Source organism: Takifugu rubripes, chromosome 7 (assembly GCF_901000725.2).
Source record: "Takifugu rubripes chromosome 7, fTakRub1.2, whole genome shotgun sequence".
NCBI classification, from domain to species: Eukaryota; Metazoa; Chordata; class Actinopteri; order Tetraodontiformes; family Tetraodontidae; genus Takifugu; species Takifugu rubripes.
The window spans coordinates 5059260-5080372 of record NC_042291.1 but is presented as its reverse complement, the minus strand read 5'-3'; the positions used below and the strand labels follow the sequence as shown (position 1 = coordinate 5080372).

The 21113-nt window shown below is 43.8% G+C and overlaps 1 protein-coding gene and 1 long non-coding RNA gene across 9 annotated transcripts in view; one reads left to right on the top strand and one right to left on the bottom strand.

Annotated features, from left to right (window-relative positions):
• Positions 1 to 15071, bottom strand: part of mef2d (myocyte enhancer factor 2d) — a 54335-nt gene extending 39264 nt beyond the window's left edge. For 6 of the 8 annotated variants that reach the window (XM_011618846.2, XM_011618850.2, XM_029838258.1 and 3 more), the window contains exon 1: positions 14939 to 15071. The gene's annotated coding sequence lies outside the window, so the exon portion shown is untranslated. Of the gene's footprint in view, positions 1 to 580; positions 810 to 1528; positions 1915 to 14938 lie in introns of those variants that run through there. The other 2 variants (XM_029838260.1, XM_029838259.1) reach the window with 2 other exon arrangements.
• LOC115250299 (uncharacterized) lies at positions 14017 to 16258 on the top strand. The gene is made up of 3 exons (XR_003888874.1): positions 14017 to 14144; positions 14759 to 15033; positions 15138 to 16258. It is a non-coding gene; the product is annotated as an uncharacterized lncRNA (long non-coding RNA).
• Positions 16259 to 21113: the final 4855 nt, after the last annotated feature.

Below are 21113 nucleotides of genomic sequence, written 5' to 3'. Positions count from 1 at the left end.
TCACTGATTTGTCTTTGCAGAGGGAGGTCAGACAAGGTCAAGGCAACTATCAGGAACAACAACAAAGGCAGGATTGTGGAACTAACTGCACATGTTCGTGGCCGGGCTGGTCTTTACGCCAAGGAGAACGAACAGGTGGGATTTCAGAGTGACAACACAAACCATCAGCCATAAATCTCTGTGACGGACCCCCCTCGACTCCCCACACCCCCTCAGCAGATCTGGGAGCTGAGGAAGGTGTCAGCCCAGGGGTTGGTGATAGAGAACAGGCCAGCCGCCTCGCACTCCTAGCTATCTGTGTCGTAAAGTCCTCAGAGGCGCCATCGATGGCTTCCTGGGCCGATTAGAACACTCAGGATACTTTCTAAAACATCTTCCTCATACGTTACAGCTCGATTTTACAAATGAGGAAGTTAAAAATAGCCATCAAACATGGTTATGGTTTTAAGCAAAGAGGTGTTTATGTCAATTCAAACTAAACCTGCAGACAGCACACACACACACACACACACACACACACATACATAGACACACACACACACACACTGAAGACTGGAGTGCCTCTGCTGGTGGCTCTTACCGTGAAAAGATTAAAAGATGCCAACAGGCAGTATGTAAGTGACAGACAGACTCTGGATTGAGGCCAGTTGATCTTTAAAAAGAGCTCGGTCCACCAGTTAGTCCCAGTCTGAAACCCGCTCCAGAAGAACTCAGACCAGCAAGTGTGCCATCACCCACTGCTGGACGGACAACTGCTGGTGGAAGTCCTCACTCTGTACACCCCAAATTAGCCTTCTCACACCCCCAGCCCCCCTTCCAACAGCATGCTCCTTCTTTTCAACCCCCCCCCTCCCATTACAGAGAGACCCCTCCCAGGTCGCCCCTTTGCCCTAATATGCCTTCAGCAACTGCCACCAATCCGTCAGTGTCTGTGTTGACATCTGAGGAAATTTATGTTTAGCTCTTTACAAGGAACTTTGGCACAATTCATACAAATCAGAGTTTAGAGCACTGGTTTAAAGAGAGGGAGATTCCCCAGTCCTCCCAGTGTTCCCAGACTAGCTGCCATATTCTGCGCGCAGAAAAAAATGGATTAGAAGCCATAAAATCATGACTTATCCCTAAAGTACTTTCTACAACTTGTTTTGGTTTATTTGTCAATCATGAAACAAACCTTTGAGTTAATGAGACACTGAAAAGGGTTAAAAGGGACAACTGACCGATTCAGAGAGCAACAAGAACAAGTGTGCGTCCCCCCCCCCATCAACACATCCTGATATCCGTGTCTGTCCTTCAGGACATTCAGAGTTTTCTGGACTGAGGAATTTGTGGTGAAACTGTACATGACAGCTCCTCCATTCAAACACAAGTGTACATGGTCCATTTGGACCAGGAGCTGCTGGTGGTGGGACGGCAGCTGTTTACATGCCTTTTGTTCCACTGGACCCCTCAAACCACCCTGTTCCCTCCCCCAGCACTAAAACCACTCACAATCTCGCATGCTCAGCTGTCAGAAGGTTCAACGCACCGGTAGTGTCCTGTGCCTCCCTTTGCACTCGATCCTAAAACGACTCCTTGGGTGTCAAACTTCACCGCCTGCACGTCACATCTTCACTCTCCGCTCCGATGAAGTCTGCAGCCGACGCCGTGAGCTCGCACTCTGTCTAAAGCTGAGCAGATCCAATCCTCACAGGTCCAATCTCGGCAAGATCCAGTCAGAACAGCCATCTGTGAACGACAGCGGCTTTGCTTCCCAAGGAATGAATCTCAGTCTCTGCCCCTTCCTGACCTTGAAATCTCCGATGGGGCCTGGAGGGTGTGGGAAATCGGAGGCCAGGAGTCTGCTAAACAGTTGTGTCATTGAGTTTCCACACAACACATCTAATGTACGTATGAACGCAGGCACGTCTTGTGCCCAGAGCACATTGGGTTAAACAAGGGCCAAAAATTCCAAGAGCTTATTTAACCTCCAAGCAGTAACATATATGGATAAATCTGAGACAGCAAGCCAGAAGACATGGACTCCCCTCCTCTATCAGAGGCAGGAAATCTGCCCAAGGATGGAGAAAAACATATGTGACAAAACCCAACAATCCTGATGTTGCAGCATTACACCAGAACCCATTGGCTTTATCTTACTGCCCCCATTTTCCAGGTTCCACTCCCCCCCACCCGGTTTGTTGTCCGTGTGCATGGCTGCCTGCGAGCGTTCTGTGTTGAACACTGGCTGTTGGCTTGCAGCCTAAACAAGGGATCTGTGAGGCTACCTCCTCTATCTGAGAAAGCCAAGACCGTGTGGTGCCGGTTGCATGTGGTAGGGATCTGGGCATCGAGGAGAAGTGGGGGAGGCACAAACACAGAGAGAAAGAAAGGATATCTGTTCTCTCTCCTTTAGCAGAGCAGCGAGAGGAAGCAGCTTCTTTGTCCGGAGGCTAGTGTATTTATGTTGAAAAGAATCACCAAAGCATATAGGCTGCAGCTCTGATGGCACCGTGCACTCATCCCTGTAGGTGCAGAGAAGATGATAGTCAAAGGAGAAGAGAGACAAGGATTTCGTGTTGCAGGTGAAGAGAAGTGTTATCTGAGATGCCAAAGACAAACTTGTGATTCTTTGTTGAAGACAAGCATGTTTGCTCCCATTAAGCCTGTGAATAAATAAGATTGTTCGGAGGGTTTGACAGTCAATACTCTGATTATACAAATCTGCATGACTCCAGAGGATGGGCTAAATTAGAAAAATAGAAAATGACAAATCTCTTCTGTGGTGAGGGGCTGCTTCTCTTTTGTATGTGTGACCTACATTATTGAGGAATACCCCACATTTTGGTCACAGTCCCGACAAATCTCGCAGCACAATATGGCTCATAAAATGTGCGTTTTCCAGAAAATTCATCGCTGATTCGTTTCAGACTGGGTGGGCTGGCAATGGTGCTTCAGTCCCATTCTCACGTGCACACAGTTTCCATTTGCTGCTACATCAGACATCGACACTCAGTTCTCAACACTTTTCAGCAGATTTCAGCAGCTGAAACATGCTAAGCAACATTTAAAACAAAGCTTTGGAGAATCTGAGACCTGGTTGGGTGTTCTCAGTGGTGAAGCTGATGTCATCGGTGTCCCAACATCCCATAGAAACACAACTAGTCCTGCAATGGCCTCACGGAAATGTCTCTTGAACAAAATGTTCACCCCTTAATGAAGCATCACAGTAAATGGATGAGATGTAATTTCACGCAGCAATTATGAGAGAATTGAGTATTTAGGTCACCATTATCCTCTTGCAGCCAATGTTGTTAAAGTGAGAAGCCTGGATGTTTCCTGTCAAACTCTCTTATTCCACTTGTCTGCAATATTAAATCATTCTGAGATCGCCTGTAAATCTTTACTTTAATGTTCTGGATCGTCAGTACTCACTAGCCTTTGGAGTATCACAATAAACATGTTTAATCTTTGAGTTAACGGAAACCAAATTAAATGTGCGGTTGTGTTTTTGATGATTGGACTCAGATGTAATGTGACAACACTCGTCCGTGTCCCCCACCTCACTCTCAGCTGACCCGGCTTGGCGCTTCGTCCGGGTGGAAACTTGGTATCTTCCGGCAAGAGGAGCTGTCAGAGCTAAAGGTTAAAGGTCAAGCGCAGCGAGACGAACACTAACAGACAGGGAAACCTGTTCCCGTCAACTGTCCGACTCACTCAGCTGCCACCACAAGGCTGCGACCAAGCCGGCCTCCAACGCCCGTCCTACAGGCCGTCGCCACATTTCCACCTCGGAGAGAAGTCTACAAGCTTTTCTGTTCACAGGAAAGTTCACGGCTGTAAGTGCTGGTCAGCGTTTTCCATCTCCCCGTCGTGGGACTTCAGCAGGTCCTTACTGAGCTTTTCCAAAATGAACACTTTGTGCTTGTTGCGATATGTACAGTAATCGAATGAGTAAATTAAAGCCATAAATCAGCCGACCTCTGTGACACCCACGGCAGAAGGGCTGAGCAGAGAGCGCAGACATGTTCCACAGATGTCTGGAATTAAGGATTCATCCATGTGAATTTCAAAGGAACTTTTCAATGAAAAAGAAAAAAGAATCCAAATATTATTCTTATTTAAACTCCCATTGGAAAAAGGCCCGAATCACTCCAAGCAGCTGCTTAGATTGTTGGAATACTGCAAAAACATCAACATCAGGTTTCTGCTTTTAAACTTTCAAGTTTAAGTTTCTGAGGCTTTGCACTTTAACGTCTGCAAAGGAAAAAAGCAAAGATGTGCGTCTGGACGGATCTCTGAAACTGCTTCCGTATTCTTTGCCTGAATATTTCTTATCTTTTCTCCACTTTCCTAAAAAACACTAATGTAAATTCCAAAAAGTGTATTGCCTCTGTTTTCATAGTTTCTATGTTTTCTTGGGCTGGATATTAAATATTACTTTCATCACCTTAACTTAACCTTCTGATAACTTTTAGTTTTGGTGTAAATGAACCTTCAATATCATCTAAAAGATGGTTGGTTATTTATCTTTGCTAATGTTTCACATCACACATGTAAACCCCTCTGAATTAGCCAAAGTGCTCAACGGCACCCCCGGAGGATTTACTGCTACTGCAGCCTTCATTATATCCATTAGGTTAGAATTGAAGACAGAACAAATGAAAACACATTTAAATAGTCTCCATTGTGTATATGTAAGGCCTAAATGAGGATTAAAAGAACCTTTCATCCTTTGCTGATTTGATCCGATCAAGTTTCACCTGAAACAGGTTTTTGGCCGTTTTCCTGCAGGACTGTTGTTCAGGAGTCTGTAGAAATTCTGTGCTCAACTGGCAGGTCTGGGGAGAGATTTGGTTTCGAACAGCTGAAAAGACAGACAGCAAATCAAAGAGGTCTGTAATCCACCTAACATGTCGCCAACAACAGCAATATCAACCAAGTACAGAACAAACCTCAAAAACTCATCAATTCAGGAACCTTCAGGTCAGATCCTCTTTGAGCTGCTTTGTGTTACAACTGAAGTTCCTCAGATCTTATTTTATAGAAGTTAAAATTCCTGACATTTCTAAGGGGATTTTGGATATTTGGACTTTTTCTGGTTTCTCTAAAACCTTAGGGGCTGAAACTTTTCAAATCTAAGCAAACCACCATGAACTAAAGGAGCAGCACGAAGCAACACCCGGCTGTCACGGTATCCCACGTGCAAACAGATCTCCCCAGGCCACACAGAACCAGCCCACCTCCTTTTCCTAACATACTCGGGTCCTTTGACATTGCCTACCACACACACACACACACACACACACACACTTCTCCTCAGAAACAGCTGACGTTTTAACAGACTTACAACAGCTGACAGGCTACAGGTGGGGCGGAGGGGACCCTTCATAAGCCCTCCACCCCTGACTCCATTTAGTGTACAGCTCATAACTCTGACCCACAATTGTCCACAAACACACACACACCTGTTGTGACTTTACAGGAATTGTCCCACTGTGGCAGTCAGACACACATGCGCTTCTTTCTCTGTGGGTTCATACAACCAGCCATGACCCTCCAGCATGTGTTGGAGCATTGGCTCCTGAGTGTGTGTGTGTGCGTGCGTGTGTGTGTGTGTGTGTGTGTGCGCCTGAGTCCGACTGTAACAACAGATGCTCCCATAGAGCAGAACTACACCCTGAAAGCACTAAGCTTCTTTGCTTTGCTTCGCTGGAGCCGGCAGCGGCATTACGGCGAGGAGAACCCAACGCTGTCATGATAATCCATAATCATTGTAAACCTCCACACCCAGGTTTTCACTTCACTCCCAGCGTGCACAATCACAATGACAGTGTGACCACATAGCGTGGCTCTCATAAACCCGAGGCCGTGCTGGAGTCAGGAAGTCGTTGACAGTCACGTCGAGAATGAAGCTCGATTGTTCTGGAATCTTTTGGTGTTCAGTTCAGGCATTCTGTTCGCGAACCTTCTCCCGAAGATTCCGCAGCACCAAAGTTTTCCCGGCAAAGCCAATTGTTGTAAGAAGGCAGGCGGGATATTGAGGACGCGCCTCGGTTTGTTAAAAGGAGCAAAGACGAGGGAGAAGAGGGGATTTGAAAGCACAGCGTTTCTTGGGCTTGGATGAAAAGACTAAGAGGTGAACAAAAACACATCTTTGGATTATTTATTCTTGCTGGGTGTGCAAAACACTGCAAAAAGGAAGTTTGTAACTTTCAGTGCAGAGTTCTGAAACCCACAAATCTGTTCTTTTCTTTTGTCATCATTCAAGGAGGAACAGAGAAGATAACAACACAGGCTTTACCATTGTTAAGCTTAGTAATACTGAGGTTAGAGGTGGAACTAACCAGCAGGACCAACGCCAGTCGAGAGGAACGGAACAAGACTTTTATCAGAGCGGGACTAATTCATTTCTGTAATTTTACAAGAAACATGCTTCAAAACTGAATTCTGTGAGATGTTTGGTGGAAACAAAACATTTGTTGGGAATTTGTGGTTAATCGGTTCAATCCTTTTCTGTCAGCTTTGACTCTAAAATCTTTCTTTTCCACCTCTGTTAGAATTTTACTGATGCGCTTCGACAATATGAAACATTTACATATTCCTTCTTGAGAATGCAGCAGGACTCATCTGTGAGTCCGCTGCTGTTCCAGCTGTAATGTGATAACCAGTTCAATAGTATAAACAACTGCCGGAATCCTCTGGAGGAATGATGCGCAGAGTGTGTGTGTGTGAGTGTGTGTGTGTGTGTGCATGAATCAGTGGGTGGAAGTCTGTGTGTGTTTGGTTTTACATGGGAGCGTGTGTGGGCTGGAGAGCAGTAGAGGCCCAGGCGAGAGGTGAGGACGAGTCAGCCATTGAACACCATCAAATAAAGTGTTATCTAATCCTGACAGAAGCAGCCAGAAAAACAGCCAGAAAAGTACACTTTCTATCGACTGAGCGGGAAAACAGTCCCGGCTGCTGCAGAGATGCTGAGCACTGGGAAGCCAAGAAATGGATTTTTCTGCAACACTTAATAGCATGACCGAGGTATTTGGTCACGGTCTGAGCTCAAATGAAATGATTTTGAAGACAATTTACTGCATGCAATGTTAATAAAATGGCATTTCTTTGGCTCCTGGCTGGACAAACACACTGTAACAACAAACACGAGAATTCTTCCTCTTGGGCTGCTGCCTCTTTGAGTTCCAACATGATTATTTACTAATCAAAACTGGGCCAGAGCTTTTTCCAACACGTATTTAATCATTTCCTTCTATCATATGAATGTTTATCAGTGAATTTGAGGAGTATTCCCACAGATTTATCAGATGGGGTTCTACATGTACGCCTTAAATGGCTGTAATTCAGTTTAATAATCTCCAGAATTAATAAATTCTGATGAATCTTTTAGATTCTTTAAGTATTGATTCATCAGGTTTCAGATTCATAATTGTTGCCAGAAAAGTTTGGTCCAAGCATCTCCTGCAGGAAGCTTGGGATTGTTAATGAACACTGCAAACAGAAATAAACCTGAAAAAGAACTGAAAAATAGATTCACTCTTCTGGTGACTATCAGGTGGTTTACGGTCCCAGAGGGACTACTGGTCACGAGTTGTGGGAGGGGAATACACTCTCTGTAGGACACACACTCAATCACACTGCGACCATGCAAAGATCAGGAAAAGCTCAAGATGAAACCAGCACCTTTTTCTGTAAGGCTGTGAGGTGAGATGATGCTGACTGACCGGACTAACGCGCCACCACGATCGCAGCTGAACGCGACATCTGTCTAACAACACCATCAGGACAAGAAAGATCAACGCAACATAGAAATTCAAAATGGGGCTGGGGGAGGGAAACAGCCTGGTTTAAGCAGCCTGGACCTCAGCAACACTTGCACACTCCAGCAGATCTACAGCAGTGTGTTCATGCATGAGCTCACAAACACATGCCCGGAGTCATGACAACATCACACGCACATGTACACAGAGGAAAGTGCGTAGCGCTGACAGAAAAGGGTCTTCTTCTATACTCCTACAAGAGCACCTTTTCCTCTCTCCTCCCTTGCTAGTGGCTACCTGAATGACCAGTAATGCTGGTGCAGCTGTGCAACAACTACATGCTCCAGCGAGGACGACGTGGAGACCTCAGATAGGCCGTAACTTTTCTACAGCGTTCCACTGGAAGGTGGGAGAATCTGGATGGGAGTGGGGGAGGGGACAGATGATGATGATGATAATGGAGAAGAAGATGATGACTAGAGGAGGGTTAGGGGAAAAGGTGAAGAAGCGTGTGAGGCTCAAGGAGAGGGGAATGTGAGCAGGCTGGGTGTAGACTTTCAGCTCCTTCCTCGGCTGTTTGCTGTTTCAGCTGTGCCGGCCGCATGCCACCGCTCTCACGCCATCGAGACCCGACAGCCCGCTACTCCGTCTCAGTCCTCTCTTTTTCATAATTTTGATGTTCTTTGCGGCATTTACAGCTCTTCCCATCCGGATCTGCGATGGCGGAGCAGGTCTAAAGATACGCGAGACTTCCTGCAACAAAGCTGAAAAAGCGGTAGAGACTAAAATAATCTCACGCCATTACAAGTTTGACTCAGGAGAAGAAGACAGAGAGGAGTCTCAGCAGGAAATGGAGCCAAGAGAAGGGAAGCTCTGCATTTAAAGAGGTGCCTCACAGAAAAACAACACACTCGAAACCAAACCGTCAAGTGAGGTTTATTGGCCGACGTTTCGAGGTTACTACAATAACTTCAATTAAGCAATTCAGAGTGTAACGAGAAAGCCTTTTCTCTTTGGCAGAAGAGGTTGGAATTTTTTTTGCCCGCCGAAGTAAAACTGTATCTAGTAAACAAGGTTTACAGAATTATTTGTGGATCTGCTTCTGTGTCCGAGATTAGATAATAAAGGTTTCTTCTTCTGGAGGCAGCATGTGGAGTCTTTTCTGAAGGCTGCCTGATGCCCCATAGGTCCTAAAAACAGATGTATGGCCTGGTACAACACAAAAACACTCTCCTATACCTCTACTCTCTGGTGGCTTCTTGTAGGTGTTCAGGGCTCCTTCATCCTCCTTCAGACTTGTTTTCGCACTCACGCATTCTTTCATAATCTTCTGCCGTGTTTTTTCTTGTGCTCCTTGCCAAAAATACCAGACTGACCTCTGTTGACCCAGAGAGCAGAGCGAAGACTCCAGCTTCAGTTGCTGGACAGAGCGCCTCGTTTCAGTTCTGGCTGTTCCCAGATCATCTCTGGCCATTTCAATTAGCTTTGATTCTCACTTAAAATGACTGAGCTACAATTGCACGCTTCAAAACAACGAATCAAATCAACGCTTCGGCAAAAAGCAAACAGCAAAACGTCTGCAGTTCCGTTTTACTGAAGTTTGATGGCGTTGACGCTGCGTCCTCTAAATATAACTACATCAGTAAATCCAATGAATGTCCCCAGAAGGTCAATAAAACCAAGAGTCAAAGAAGAAAGCACACATGTGGACAAATATTTGGACTCTATACTCGAGGACCCAAGAATGTAATGGAATTAAAACTCCACACGTCTGAAAGTTGCCAGAAGCTCAATTAAATGGATCCTTATTGAATTTAAGGGGATTTTGTCACAGCGGTCAAGGTCAAACCAGCTTTCATTTCTGAACATCAATACAACCATAGAACTGCAATCTGTCTGTTTTAGGATAATCCTGGTAATTGTTGAGGGTTTTAACACGTCCCATTAATGGGAGAGGTCACATCTTGATCCTGGTCTCCCACCACTCCGCATCAGAGGACCAGTTCGGTCAGTCAAGTGAGTTAAGTAACAACTTAATCTGGATAAACCTACGAGAGTCAAATAAATAGACAGCGAAAAAGAGATGTAATGAGAATCTACAAAGTCCTGTAGATTCTATAATCCCTGACTGAAATAAATGTTAGTGCATTTGCTGTTTACATCTGTAAAAGGAGGTCAGCACAGACTTCCATTTGGGTGTTAAAGCTGGTAATTTCCTACGATGACTTCTGTGGAAGAAGGGACACATTTAGCCTTCCTTGGTGGGGTATTTATAGCATGGTAAAAATGAGCAGGGATTTACCACCAAGCTCTAAACTTTATTTCACATCACAGATGGTGATGAAACGACAGACCGAGGATGTGTGGCTGATGGTTTTAGATGATTTGTTGTAATAATATCAGCATTTCTCCAGACATGCATTAAGTTTGACCCTGCAGCCCAGCAGACACTGACCTTTAAGGCAGTCCACGCCCCCCCATTTCCCCAGAAACTGTCAGCTGCAGATATGAGAGAGGGATTCTCCACAGCTCTGTTTATCTGAGAGATGAGTGGAACGTCTGCGGTCCAGTACAGAAGCCTGATTATCATTTCAGCCAGGACAAACTCCACCAAACAAGTTCGGGCTCCAACATTCTCCCATTTAAACTCGGAGGCTGAAAGCTGAGACGCACTGTTGCCCCCCGTCCAGAAATCCACAATCAAAGGTTGTTTTCATGGCAACACAGCTTTCTGATGTTTCCTATCCTTTTTCACTAATTCAAAACATAATTGTGTGCCGGCTTTTCCATAAAAAAACAAAGATATTAGAGGGAAACTAAAAAAGTTAGCTAATAGTGAGCTTTAGCTGAAGGGAGTTATGATTAATAAATGGGCCCTTTGCTGCTGCTTTTTAACTGACCCTTAATGTTTTCACACATATTATGAATGTTAATCGTGTACCAGATTCCATCCTCCCATCCTGGATTGTTACTGGGTTTCATCAGTGTGGTCCTGGAAGTTTGTCCAAGCAGAAGAGCGCCGTCTCTCAGCTTTAAATCAGACATAGAGAGTGTGACTGAATTGTCTGTTTTTGAAACATTAAAAGGCTTTAAAGTGGTCTGACCTCATTCACATGTTGACCCCACACGACCATCAGATAAATGATGTTAGATTACAGCATTAAAGAGAAGAGGGAGAATATTTAATGATGATTCAACTAATGATGGAGTCTAAAACACTCTCCAACAACAGTTAGCAGAGGCTGTCTGACGATTCCCTTTTCCCACAACACTGTCTAAATAAACCCAATTCTGGCCTCTCAGGGGACAATCTTAAAACCTCCCTCATGACTCAGTAATGTGACTGGCTTTACACAAAATGCTTCAAGTTTAATCATTTATTCCAGAGCTTGAATAAAGGGAGAAATGTGGTGTACAGTAAGACTTTAAGAGCACTGGTTCGATGGGATCTCCTCCATTGTTGCTTTCCACAAATCGCATGTCAGTCAGACAGCGTGGCGGCTTCGGAGCTTCGTTTGATGAAGTTTAGGTTTCTGTAATCGCCACTTTTCTCTGCCTGCAGGTGTTCTGAACTTGCAGGCAAAATCCACAAAGCTAGCAGACACAGAGTGTTGGGTCCTTGCATAAGTTCATGAATACATTAAAGCCCCCCAAACACCCATCTAGCATTGCTTGCTTTCCATGGAACTATTTTTTATAATTGCTAAATGATTTCAGATGAATGCCAACAAATTCTCCATCAGGTAATTTTGATTAAACGCGACTACTCGACCTACAAATGCTCCAACAGAAACCGTGACAGAAGGATAAAACTAATCAGAGATCAGTTCAAAGCCTAACAACGTTGATCAGCCACAGCATCCTGAGTGTGGAGCTCACCCCCCCGGTGCCCCGCCTGAACTGAGGTTCAACTCGAAGGAAGGAAGGAAGGAAGGAAGGAAGGAAGGAAGGAAGGAAGGAAGGAAGGAAGGAAGGAAGGAAAAAGGTGTCTGGTCCCTCCCCCCAGCACAGGTCTGAGGACATGAGGGAGGCCATTTTGAAGGCACCATGGGGGAGTGACTGTGAGGTGAGGCTTGCTGCCACTACTTCGCACATTAAGTGTCTGGTCGGCTCCCCTCTGCGATAAAACACCTTTGGCTTCAAGTTCCATTAACAGAGCGGGTGAGGACGTCTTTCTGCCGCTTCAATCTGCTGGGGTAAAAAAAGCTGCCCTGCCATGATTGAATCATGGCCATAATGGCAGAAGGCAGAGACCTGCTGTGCCGCTGAGTTCTTCCTGTTCTACTCACTCAGCGTGGGAACAGCTGCGGACAAAATCTGCCCTGGAACCGACACACAAAAGAGGCCATGAAAGCAACTCAACCGGGGCAGGTAGTAATTGCGCCTTTCTGCTGAAAGCTTCACAGGACTGAATAGACGCCCAGCGTGTGTCCATAGGCTTCCTGTCTGACAGCAGCAAACATAGCAACTCCGTGGCCCACTCAACAAAAAAAGGGCTTTGTATTATTTATTCAGTTTTTGCTGTCATGACATGAGCACGTGGGTCGTCTTCAGAGCCGAATCCACGGAGCAGACTCATCGTCCACATAGCAACAAACAGCTGGACGCCAGGCCGGGACCCGCAAAGGCTGGAATAGTTCTATGGGACAGGTTTCGAACACAGATGGCTGTGTGTTATCATATTCCAATGAAAACAAAGCTCAGTTAACGTCTGTTTCCAGTGTTGACCTACAGAGGAGCAGAATTATAGCATCTATGGATGACATTTACATAAAAATCTGGATTCACTATCAGGAGTTTACAGAAAGAACCGAAATCCTCATCGGTTGCTGCTTTCTTCACGCCTCTGACAGACGCCGGCCGTAATGTCAGGATGCCATCTGACAGCTTGTGTTTGCAATTCAGCAGGAAGCTGAAGGTACTTCCTCAAATGAGCAGCAGTGGGGGTGCAGCGTGGCGGGGGCCCTTCTCCTGACAGTGTTTTGACTGCAGTAGACACTCCTATTTCCTCTCACACTCTCTGGCGCTGTGCATTCAACAGACTTTCAGGAGAATTCTCTACTGTTTTAATAAACTGCCCCCTGACGCTTTGTCCAGGCGGAGCTTTCGCGTCCGTGACAGTGGCTTAGAGCTTCGCCTGCAGTCACGCTTCTCCAGGATGCAAGAGCCCATTACTAGAGCTGAGGCCATAACTCATCTGCAGCTTAGCACCATTTTCACAAGTCTGGCTACAATATGTTGCTCAATTTATAGATTCTGTGTGAGTACATGAGTGAAAGCGAGAGTCCTCCAGAGAGAGAGAGAGGGAGAGTGTGTGGTGGGGGGTGGGGTGGGGGGAGTATTCACACTTCATTTTGACATCTTGAAAGAAGACAGAAACAAACTTGTTTACTTTTTTGTGTCAGACATATCCCACAACTGCTCGCCACAAAGGCAAGGTTCTGATCTAAAATCCATCTCCAGGGTCAAATGTGACACATCATTTATGTTGAAGGAGGAATTTAGACCTCAAATGACTTTTCATGTAGACATCAGAGCGAAGATGCTGAGCTTTAAACCAAAGACAGATGGGAAGCAGGATCTGATCCTGGCACCTCGGCTTCTCTCTGGATGATGGAGGCAGCTCAGACTTCAGCCCTTTCATTAGGATGAATCACTATGATTCTGCTTCACCTTCACACATGAAACTCAGAGAACCTCTTTAATGAATACTTGCATTTCCACAGTGATCTGAAGGACATGTTTGAGAGTCTTGAGTCCCCTCTGGAAAACACAGCTCTCTCATGAGTCAGCTAATTCTGGCGTCTCTGTCAGGACAAACGTCGCCACAGACTCGCACGTGAAGCACTAATCTACTCTCCTCCTGGCTGCTGCGATGCTCAGCAGTCTTATCTGCACTCTCTCTTTGGATCCTGTCACCGTTTTTGGCAAACCCAGAGTTCACCTGCAGGCGATGCTGAAGCACTCATCAGAGCCCCGTGCCCACCTCCGCTGGCCTACATAACGAAGTGACTCCCCCCTTTTCCTGATGAGATGAGAGGTCTATGTTTGTTTGGCCTCTAATAATGGCCACCTGCCTCTGAGACACCGTCGTGCGTGACTAAGGAGCAGCTGAACAAAGATGACTTCCCTCCATACAATTTTTGTTAACGCACTTATTCCTGATCAGGGGAGTTCTGGACCCTCCTGAACAGGTTAGCAGTCATCCCAGGACACACACCAGTCACTAACTCACTCTATGTTTGGAGGGGGTTCCGTCAAATTACCAGGGAAAACCCACGCAGACACGAAAAGAGCGCGCAGAGAACGCTAAGGACTTTCTTCCTGTGAGGAGACTGTGCCAAATCCGGCACCGCAGACTCACGGAGCATCATCATTAAACGGAATCGCAGGCTCAACGTGAGTTCTATTCTGCTTTAGTCATGTCGTCACAAACGTGGGTGTTATTCCACGAGCCAAAAAGGTTTCCGGGTATGAGGAGGAAATTAGAAGTTTGATGGCACTCTCTCCCGGGAGAAAAGCAATTACGCACAGCAAGGAGAACACAAGGTTCGGAAATGGGCTCATGAAAGAGACATCCAATCATTCGACACACAAAACTACTTGTGAAAAAGTTGTAAACGTGTTTCTTTTCCAAAAATCCACGACAGAAGCTAGAATAAACCCAGTTTGGCATCGGGGCGTAAAACAGCGCTATCTGTCTGACCACCTTTAAACCTGCGTTAGATTGAAGATGCCATGAAAAACTTTCCAATAAACATGACGTGCTTTCTGAAGAGATTAAATCCATCTGGCGGAATGAAGAGAAATCAGTCAAAAGCAGAATGCCAGTTGTAAATCGTTCGTGACAGCTTCTTAGAGAGTATTATTACTGCTGTGCAACGCTGGAGCCGCCAACGATGTGCTGACGATACGGAGGACTGACTGGTGCAAGATTAGAGTCTTACTCTGCAACAGCAGCGATGTCATTTAGCAAACTATAGTATTCTCTAAATCCTGCGTGTCCTTGACAGGCTGAGGGGCTACCAATTCGCCCGCACTGCCTTCTCAGAGTTGCCAGAAGCACCGCACGGTGCCGGGCATCAACTCCTGGAGTGCGCAGCAGCGCCAGGACAGCCGCTGGAAGGACACCTCCAAAAGCCAAGAAAATAGGACACAAACACGGACGCTAGCTGCTTTAAAGAGTGACTTACCCGAGCGGCGTGTCCACATCTGTTTTCGGAAACGACGCCACTCTCTGTTGAGTTTAAAGGCTTCAGCGAAGAAGTGCAACTCTCCGCCTTCCGAGGTGGGATAACAATTTAAACAAATCTTCCTACTTGATGCAGGCAATTATTTAGTTATGGCAAATGGTGCCTAATCTATCCCGTGGCATTGCTGCATGACTGACAGAAGGCCGAGCCAATCAGAACGCGCGGAGGGCGCTGCTTCGTCCAATCAGATCGTCTGCGTGGATAGAAGCCGTGAAGTAGGAAGGGCGGACGGCGACATCAAGTGTTGGAAGAGGATATCCCTCCGCTTTGGTCCTGTTTTCAACACGACCAGCTGATTGTGCACGTTGGAATGATTTAGTACCAAGTGTTTGTAACAGCCTGTTAAACATTGTTGAATTCCACGGGTTTGATAATGTACTGTAATGTTTAAATCGGCGGACTTGGCGTGCTTACTCAAGATTCACATTTAGTTTTACAGTAAAAACCAAAACAAAAAAACACAGTGCGTCTCCGTCTGTTGAAGCACATTTCTTCGCTGTAGTTCATTTTAAGTTAAATAGAAGTAAAAACACAGTACCCAGTACTTTCACTATCGTTGCACTATTTTACCCATTCTCGGCGGAAGAACACTATTGTTTACAGTGAGCGGATGAGTGATCTACAGTGGCAGAAAACAGCGTGGCGCGCGACAGAAGTCCAACAGGAATGAACATTGGCACGAGCGCGCGTCTGGAGCGTCCAGGTGTTGACGTCACGTAATTCTTTCATCAAAACGTTCGTGTTTGCGCACAAAAAACCCTCATCTTACGTCTGGGGAGTACTGGAGAAAATACCTTTAACCTTTTGTTATTTTCACTGTTGTTACTCTTTGTTTATTATTTGTGTTAGTAACATGCAAAGAAAAGTCTCTCCTACTATGAAATTTTCCCTGTATTTGGTTTATTGGATGAATTGATCAAACTTTGAAATTGTATGACATCATGGAGATTCTATAATGTGGTTGTTGATATATTGTGTTTAATATGATAACAGCGTTTTTGTTTCAATCCACTTACTCTACTCATTTAAATCACGTGACACCCACGTGAGTATCTTTAAATGTAACACAATGTGAAGCTTGGTTTGAAAAATAATGAATAATCTAAAAGAAAAGATGGTCATGTGACTGATGAAGACATTTCAGGTTATATTATTTAGTTATTCCCTCTAATTTACGTGCTATAAATTGGTCAAACAAAGAAATGGATTAATTGTTTCGATATTTTTTAAAACAAATTCCTCATTAAAGCAGCACACCAGTTCTGTCTGTGTTCTGACTCCATCTCTCAGTTTTGGGCAGCTGAGAGCGATGTTCTGCGGATGAGAGGCGTGTAAGAGAGCATCCCTCTTTACAGTGACCTGCCGCTCCGCTGCACTCCAGAGCATCCTGTCAGCTGCTTAGCAACGGTCAGTGTCCATGGCAACGGGTGCAACAAACGCCCCCTCCTGATGCACACTTCAATTAGCCCCAAATTACTGCAATCAGAGGAGGAGAGTCACGTGTCCTCGTAATAGACAGAAACCTCGAGCAATAACAATCACCAGCTGCCAGTAAAGAAGAAGAACAAGGCATGAAGGAGGAGGAGGAGGAGGAGGAGGAGGAGGACTGCACTCCTCGACTGATGGGGTATACGAGCTGTTCTGAATCCTCTAAACAATTGTATCAATCACAGAAACTTTTTTAATTAGGAGAAAACTAGAGTCAAAAAAGAAAGAACAAAAATAGACAACTGTTGCCATCTAGTGGATTAAAATATATGACAAGAAATATTAAATCGTCTTCAGTCCATAAACGTAGAAGGTTTTGGTGTTGTTGTTTTTTTTTAAATGTATGATTGGAATTTTAATTAACATCATTTCAGACAGGATGTTCAACCTGATGACTTTATTTTCTTCTTTGAATCACAATGTTATACTTTTCATTAATCGAAATACTTTTTCATTATCTTGATTATTTTTTAAATCACGAGGCATTTTTAATCAAATGTTAAGGAAGGATCAATAGAAAAAATATGACATTTAAATTATTATTATTATTATTTGGACTTGTATTTTTAAACTGAATTCACTGGAATAAATCACTATTTGGATGAAATGTGCTGTTATAAAATAAGTCGCCAAAGGAGGGAGACAAAGGCTTAAAATGCTCCGAGGGCTGATTTGCAGGATCTCCAACAGGGGGCGAAAAACTGCAGGAGCCCCTAATAAAAAGGTACAAAAATGACGTTATAATCAAAACATTTTGTTGTTCGCAAAAAAACACAATTCATTGTTATATTCGGGGCATCATCGCGGCATCAACATATAAGTTTCATCAGCGCGGTTTAAGAATCCAAAATATTCTCACACCGACGTTGATAAAATGAACTGATCGTTTCAACCTCAGATGTTTCTGGCGTTAAATAACCTGTCAAATATGAAGAACATCTGTAGGAACCTTCAGAAACTGTTGATTGCATTTGATATAAATTCAATCATTTTGGAAATACTCATTACTCATTTGTTTTTTCGCGTCCATATCAAACCCAAACTGGTGCACCCCCCCCCCCCCCCCCCCACCCTAAAAATAACGACAAAAATGGTTTGTGTTACAACACAGAACGGAAGGTCTTCACACCGAAATAAATCAATGAATGAATGAATGAGACGGGATATAATTAATATTGATGATATATGGAACACGTATTTATATCTATATACATATCCACTACATACACGTATATACTGTGTGTGTGTATATTTACACACACATATTTAATGTGTTTATCAGAAGAGTCCCTTAAATATCTTTTCGGGAGTTTCTGACTCATTAACTGGAGAATATTTTTCAGATCTTTTCATCTATTAATTTTTTGCTTCATACATGTTCTTCATCCCCTCCCTCACCTCTTCATTTCAGCCTCTCTCTCTCTCTCTTCCTCTCTTTTCTGGTCACCTCTCCTGGTGTTCTTCACCTCCTCCTCTTCCTCCTCTTCACCTCCTGCTGGCCCATGTGAACAGAGCCTCTTTTCTTTTCTCTCCTCCTCTTTCTCCTTTTCCTGAAATTCACTCTTAATTTATGTGCATATTAATTATTTGTCTTTTGTAATTTCCACCGTGGGACACGACACTATGAGCGCGCGTGCACACGCACCCCGCCCCCACTTTGTTAATTTAAATGAGAAGAAGGATTCATCTAAACGGATTATGAACCCTTTACATGATAAATTTTAGTGTTTGTCATTTTTTTCTTTATTTTTTCGTTTTTATTTGTATGCTTGTGCGTATTTGGTTAATTGTGGAGACAAATTATTATTTATTGCAAACCGGAAAATGTGGATATTTTATTCTTTATTTCTAATCGCCAGTGAAAACAGCAACGCTGTGATATGAAAGATCAATTATCAATCTTCAATCAGCACCTTCTTTCATCAAACCTGTGTGTTTGGTGTAGAATGTTTTGATTAAAGCCTAAATAAATGGACACATTACTTTGCTACATTTTAAAATGTCGTTGCTATCATTTGAATCAGGCGTTTTAAGTTTTCCTCCTGTTCCGAAGCAGAAAAACACCTTCACTTTTAACGTGTAGAATTTGTCCTTTTGTTTCCAAAATATGATGGAACTTTTATGTTTAGGACGAATTACTGATCGATTATTAATCAATCAATGATATTATAATGTCAATTGGGTTATTTTGGGACAGAATAATTAATCCCTTTTTTTAAAATGAACACACACACGCAGTATTTATGCACGTAAATCAGTAAAAATACACATCGATCCGAGTTTATGGTGAAATATTTGAGAATTTTTAATGAATCGCTGGGAAGAAGAAAGGTGACGCGCGTGTTTCTGCGCGAGGTGACGCGGTTCAACTTCATCAATTATTTAAACTCCAGCTCCGACCCACACACGCACACACACACACACACACACACACACACACACACACACACACACACACACACACACACATGATGATGATGATGATGATGGGTTAGGACAAGTTACGGTACTCAGTCACCTGTCGTGACGTCACCGAAGATAGCGGGAAAGAACCGCAGCAGGTGAGGGCACGCGCTCACTGACCTGTCCAGCACGAGCCAAATAAAATCAGAACCAATGCTCACAGAAACAAACTTGAAAACTAATCAGATTTTTATCAGATTAATGTTAAGGCGGATCAAATTTCTGAGTGTTTGAACCATTTTTGCGTTAAATCTATTATTATCCCTGCTGCAGAATCTTCCGCTTCCGGTATTAGAAAAATCCAATCGGTCCTGTGTCTGTGTGTGTGTGTGTGTGTGTGTGTGTGTGTGTGTGCTGTACATATGAAACTATTTAAAATCAAGCATTTTCTGGGCTTCGGGAACCTCCTCGGGCCTGTGAAAATCATTATTTTTATTGACACAAACTGTTTCCCGCCAGCAGCGACATGAATTTAGATCTCATTAGCATTTATGCAAATGAGCGTCTAATTACAGCCGTAATGACTCTGGCGTGGGAGCTTTTATTCACTCCGCCATGTTGTTTTGTTCCTGCTTCTCTCTGTTCGGCTGCTGCTCGACCAGAATCCGGATATTTATGACCGAACTTCCACCCATCACACCTTTCTACTGATTTTTTTGGGGGGGTTCACATTTGTGCTTCCACTCTGCTGATGTTGCTGAAGCTGCTGCTGAAGGAAGAGTTCAGGTGAGTTTTCTTCAGCGTAGGGATGAAGCAGCAGCTGCCGATCCGATTCAAGATGATCCGATTAATGAGAAGAAAAAAAGAGACCAAAAAAAGAGAGAATTAACAACTGCAGCAACGATTCTGACAGAAGCGCAGCTCGAAACTATCTGTGTGTGTGTGTGTGTGTGCGTGAGTGTGTGTGTGTGTGTGTGTGTGTGTGTGTGTGTGTGTGTGTGTGTGTGTGTGTGAGGGACAAAAGACGCAGAGCTTTGAGCTGCAGGTCTCCGACACTGGTGTTACTGGAGATACTGGGGAGTTGTACTGGGGGAGAGAGAAGAGGGCTGACGTCACACTCACCTGCTCAGCCGCTTCAGTGTGTCTACATGTTATTGGGTTTAAAATAATTCTAAACAACAACGGCATCAATAAGAATAAAAAGAATAAGTGAACTCAGGTTTCTGAACTCTTCAGGTGAACAATAACACAATTATCCCTGTGAATGAAGCATAAATCAGAAACTGAACCAACAGCTCATTAAAGGTGATTAAATGTGATTCTTCCTCAGAAGATTCTGAATTATAATGACGGATAATTTTTTAATCATTGTTTGGACAGTGATTTGTTAACGCCTGATGTTCCTATTGTATTAAGATTCTTTTTTAAGGTTGAAACATAAACAAGATAATAAATCCATTGATAATAATTCAACCAACGATTGGACATCAATCGGTTCAGCAGGAGCGATTTTACACGAGTTAATCGAATGTTGAGACCCAGATAAGAGCTGGTGACGGGAGTTTGAGTTTGGTTCTGTTCTTCTTGGTTCGGTTCTGTTTGGTTCTGTTGCACCAGTCCAAACTACTGCTCGTTTTTACTGTGGATGCACAGAAAAGGGTCCGAATCTGCTCTGATTCACTGAATCTGTCAATCTTTTTAATTCAGTAAAACTCTAAACTGTTGTTTCCTCAGATGTTCGATGTCTTCACTTTTAAACCTCATCATCAAAAATGAAAGCTCCTCTTTTGGCCTTCAGGTTCCAGTTAACATTTATTATCCTTTATTTACACTTTTTAAATGTTATTTTCAGCCGATTTCTGAGGCAGTTTTGAGCGGCAGGAAGAATCTCTGATAGTCAATGACTGAATTATTCGCTCTCATCGGAGCTTTATCAATGAATTTGTTTTCAATCAATCAAGTCGAAATAGAAATAATAGATACGACCGTTTTTAACGAATTAATTCTAAGTTTATCTAGAAAAATAGATATCGGCAAAACTAAAAACTTCTCTCCTTAAAATGCGCTCACAACTATACTAATTACAATATTAATTATAATGCAATTTAGCTTTTAGTTAAGCTGCTGTGATCATAATGAATCTGCAGGTTTAATTAACACTTATCGGCGCTGCTGCTGCTGCTGCTAAAATGATCATCTGATCGGTCTAAATCACTTCGCAACT